This window comes from Arachis stenosperma, chromosome 10 (genome assembly GCF_014773155.1).
Source record: "Arachis stenosperma cultivar V10309 chromosome 10, arast.V10309.gnm1.PFL2, whole genome shotgun sequence".
Taxonomy (NCBI): domain Eukaryota; kingdom Viridiplantae; phylum Streptophyta; class Magnoliopsida; order Fabales; family Fabaceae; genus Arachis; species Arachis stenosperma.
In genome coordinates, this window is record NC_080386.1 from 102,382,947 (window position 1) to 102,388,148 (window position 5,202).

The window sequence follows — 5,202 nt, forward strand, 5'->3', positions numbered from 1 at the left end:
ATTATCCGCTCATCAAGAAGCATCTCAATCCCTGCCATCGGAGCAAACAACTTTGAGCTTAAGTCTCAATTAGTTTCTCTAATGCAACAGAATTGCAAGTTCCATGGACTTTCCTTGGAAGATCCTCATCAGTTTTTAGCTGAATTCTTGTAAATCTGTGACACTGTCAAGACCAATGGGGTTAACCCTGAGGTCTACAGACTTATGCTATTCCCTTTTGCTGTAAGAGACAGAGTTAGGATATGGTTGGACTCACAACCTAAAGAAAGCCTGAACTCTTGGGAAAAGTTAGTCAATGCCTTCTTGGCAAAGTTCTTTCCTCCTCAAAAAATGAGTAAGCTTAGAGTGGAAGTCCAAATCTTCAGACAGAAGGAAGGTGAATCCCTCTATGAAGCTTGGGAAAGATACAAACAATTGATCAGAAAGTGTCCCTCTGACATGCTTTCTGAATGGAGCATCATAGGTATCTTCTATGATGGTCTGTCTGAACTGTCCAAGATATCATTGGACAGCTCTGCTGGAGGATCTCTTTATCTAAAGAAGACGCCTGCAGAAGCTCAAGAACTCATTGAAATAGTTGCAAATAACCAATTCATGTACACTTCTAAAAGGAATCATGTGAACAATGGGACAAATCAGAAGAAAGGAGTTCTTGAGATTGATACTCTGAATGCCATATTGGCTCAGAACAAAATATTGACTCAGCAAGTTAATATGATTTTTCAAAGTCTGTCTGGAATGCAAGCTACACCAGGCAGTACTAAGGACGCTTCATCTGAAGAAGAAGCTTATGATCCTGAGAACCCTTCAATGGAAGAGGTGAATTACATGGGAGAACCCTATGGAAACACCTATAATCCTTCATGGAGAAATCATCCAAATCTCTCATGGAAGGATCAACAGAGACCTCAACAAGGTTTCAACAACAATAATGGTGGAAGAAACAGGTTTGGCAATGACAAGCCTTTTCCATCATCTTCTCAGCAACAGACACAGAATTCTAAGCAGAGCCACTCTGACTTAGCAACCATGGTCTCTGATCTAATCAAAACCACTCAAAGTTTCATGACTGAAACAAGGTCCTCCATTAGAAACTTGGAGGCACAAGTGGGTCAGTTGAGTAAGAAAGTTACTGAACTCTCTCCTAGTACTCTTCCAAGCAATACAGAAGAGAATCCAAAAGGAGAGTGTAAGGCCATCAACATGGCCGAATTTGGAGAGGAGAAAGAGGCAGTGAGCGCCACTGAGGAAGACCTCAATGGACGTCCACTGGCCTCCAATGAGTTCCCTAATGAGGAACCATGGGAATCTGAGGCTCACACTGAGACCATAGAGATTCTATTGGATTTACTTCTACCATTCAAGAGCTCTGATGAGTATTCTTCCTCTGAAGAGGACGAGGATGTCACTGAAGAGCAAGTTGCTAAGTACCTTGGAGCAATCATGAAGCTAAATGACAAGTTATTTGGTAATGAGACTTGGGAGGATGAACCCCCTTTGCTCACCAAAGAACTGGATGACTTGACTAGGCAGAGATTACCTCAAAAGAGACAGGACCCTGGGAAGTTCTCAATACCTTGTACCATAGGCACCATGACCTTTCAGAAGGCTCTATGTGACCTAGGGTCAAGCATAAACCTCATGCCTCTCTCTGTAATGGAGAAGTTAGGGATCTTTGAGGTGCAAGCTGCAAGAATCTCACTAGAGATGGCAGATAATTCAAGAAAACAAGCTTATGGACTTGTAAAGGATGTTCTGGTAAAGGTTGAAGACCATTACATCCCTGCTGATTTCATAGTCCTAGAAACTGAGAAGTGCATGGATGAATCCATCATCCTTGGCAGACCCTTCCTATCCACAACAAAGGCTGTGATTGATGTTGACAGAGGAGAATTGATCATTCAAGTAAATAAAGAATCCATTGTGTTTAAGGCTCAAGGATATCCCTCTGTAACCATGGAGAGGAAGCATGAAGAGCTTCTCTCAAAACAGAGTCAAACAGAGCCCCCACAATCAAACTCTAAGTTTGGTGTTGGGAGGCCGCAACCAACTTCTAAGTTTGGTGTTGAACCCCCACATTCAAACTCTAAGTTTGGTGTTGGGAGGTTCCAACATTGCTTTGAACATCTATGAGGCTCCCTGAGAGCCCACTGTCAAGCTACTGACATTAAAGAAGCACTTGTTAGGAGGCAACCCAATGTTATATTTATCTATTTTCTATTGTTATTTTATATTTTCTATAGGTTGATGATCATGGGAAGTCACAAAATCAATTGAAAAAGCAAAAACAGCATGAAAAACAGAAAGAAAAACAGCACACCCTGGAGAAAAATTTGCTGGCGTTTAAACGCCAGTGAAGATAGCAAAATGGGCGTTTAATGCCCAGTCTGGCACCATTCTGGGCATTTAACGCCAGAAAAGGGGCACCAAACTGGCGTTTAACGCCAGGAATGGGCAAGAAGCTGGCGTTAAACGCCAGAAATGGGCATCAGCCCGGCGTTTAACGCCAGGATTGGCAGAAGGAGCATTTTTGCTCGCCACTTGGTGCAGGGATGAATTATCCTTGACACCTCAGGATCTGTGGACCCCACAGGCCCCACCTACCCCACCACTCTCTCTCTTCTTCACCCATTCACCAATCATCTCAACACCTCTTTCCCAAAAACTCCTCACCTATCAAATCCCACCATTCTCTTCACCACTCACATCCATCCTTCATAAAACCCCACCTACCTCACCATTCAAATTCAAACCACTTTCCTTCCCAAACCCCCCCATATTGGCCGAACCCTACCCCTCTCTCCACCCCTATATAAACCCATCTTCACTCTTTCATTTTCACACAACCTACACACTACTTCTCCCCCTTGGCCAAAAAACAAAGCCACCTCCATCTCCTCTATTTCTTCTTCTTCTACTCTCTTCTTTCTTCTTTTGCTCGAGGATGAGCAAACCTTCTAAGTTTGGTGTGGTAAAAGCATTGCTTTTTGTTTTTCCATAATCATTTATGGCATCTAAGGCCGGAGAAACCTCTAGAAAGAGGAAAGGGAAGGCAAAAGCTTCCACCTCCGAGTCATGGGAGATGAAGAGATTCATCTCAAGGGTGCATCAAGACCACTTTCATGAAGTTGTGGCCATGAAGAAGGTGATCCCCGAGATCCCTTTCAAACTCAAAAAGAGTGAATATCCGAAGATCTAACATGAGATCCGAAGAAGAGGTTGGGAAGTTCTTACCAACCCATTCAACAAGTCAGAATCTTAATGGTTCAAGAGTTCTATGCCAATGCATGGATCACCAAGAACCATGATCAAAGTATGAACCCGGACCCAAAGAATTGGCTTACAATGGTTCGGGGGAAATGCTTAGATTTTAGTCCGGAAAATGTAAGGTTGACATTCAACTTGCCCATGATGCAAGGAGATGAACACCCTTACACTAGAAGGGTCAACTGTGATCAAAGGTTGGACCAAGTCCTCATAGACATTTGTGAAGAGGGCACTCAGTGGAAGAGAGATTCAAGAGGAAAGCCGGTTCAACTGAGAAGGCATGACCTCAAGCCCGTGGCTAGGGGATGGTTGGAGTTTATCCAACGCTCAATCATTCCCACTAGCAACCGGTCCGAAGCTACTATAGACCGGGCTATCATGATTCATAGCATCATGATTGGAGAGGAAGTAGAAGTTCATGAGGTTATATCCCAAGAACTTTATAAGGTGGCGGACAAGTCCTCTACCTTGGCAAGGTTACCCTTCCCTCATCTCATTTGTCACCTCTGTAATTCAGTTGGAGTTAACATAGAGGGAGACATCCGCATTGATGAGGACAAGCCCATCACTAAGAAAAGGATGGAGCAAACAAGAGATCCCACTTATCATGAAATCCCTGAGATGCCTCAAGGGATGCACTTTCCTCCACAAAACTATTGGGATCAAATCAACACCTCCCTAGGAGAATTGAGTTCCAACATGGGACAACTAAGGGTGGAGCACTAAAAACATTCCATCCTCCTCCATGAAATTAGAGAAGATCAAAGAATCATGAGAAAGGAGCAACAAAGGCAAGGAAGAGACATTGAGGAGCTCAAGCACTCCATAAGATCTTCAAGAGGAAGAACAAGCCGTCATCACTAAGGTGGACCCGTTCTTTAATCTCCTTGTTCTTTATTTTTCTGTATTTCAAAAAATTATGCTTTATGTTTTATTTATGTTTGTGTCTTATGATCATTAGTGTCTTAGTGTCTATGCCTTAAAGTTATGAATGTCCTATGAATCCATCACCTTTCTTAAATGAAAAATGTTCTTAATTGAAAAAGAGAAGAATTGCATGAATTCTGAATTTTATAACAGATTAATTATTTTGATGTGGTGGCAATACTTTGACTTCTGAATGTATGCTTGAACAGTGCATATGTCTTTTGAATTTGTTGTTCATGAATGTTGGCTCTTGAAAGAATGATGAAAAAAGGAGACATGTTACTGAGGATCTGAAAAATCATAAAAAGGATTCTTGAAGCAAGAAAAAGCAATGAATACAAAAAAAAAAGAGAGATTATGTGCGAAAAAAAAGGGAGAGAAAGCAAGCAGAAAAAGCCAATAGCCCTCTAAACCAAAAGGCAAGGGTAAAAATAAAGTCGTGATCCAAGGCAAAAAGAGTGTGCTTAAGAACCCTGGACACCTCTAATTGGGGACTCTAGCAAAGCTAAGTCACAATCTGAAAAGGTTCACCCAGTTATGTGTCTGTGGCATGTATGTATCCGGTGGTAATACTGGAAGACAGAGTGCTTTAGGCCACGGCCAAGACTCAAAAAGTAGCTGTGTTCAAGAATCATCATACTTAACTAGGAGAATCAATAACACTATCTGGATTCTGAGTTCCTATAGAAGCCAATCATTCTGAATTTCAAAGGATAAAGTGAGATGCCAAAACTGTTCAGAGGCAAAAAGCTAAAAGCCCCGCTCATCTAATTAATACTGATCTTCATAGATATTTTTGGAATTCATTGCATATTCTCTTCTTTTTATCTTATTTGATTTTCAGTTGCTTGGGAACAAGTAACAATTTAAGTTTGGTGTTGTGATGAACGGATAATTTATACGCTTTTTGGCATTGTTTTTAGTATGTTTTTGTTAGTTTTTATTATATTTTTATTAGTTTTTATTTAAAATTCACTTTTCTGGACTTTACTATGAGTTTGTGTGTTT

The 5,202-nt window shown here is 41.3% G+C and overlaps 1 non-coding gene across 1 annotated transcript; it reads right to left on the reverse strand.

Annotated features, from left to right (window-relative positions):
* Nucleotides 1–336: 336 nt before the first annotated feature.
* Nucleotides 337–444, reverse strand: LOC130959024 (small nucleolar RNA R71). The gene has a single exon (XR_009078121.1). It is a non-coding gene; the product is annotated as a small nucleolar RNA R71 (small nucleolar RNA).
* Between the last annotated feature and the right edge of the window lie 4,758 nt (nt 445–5,202).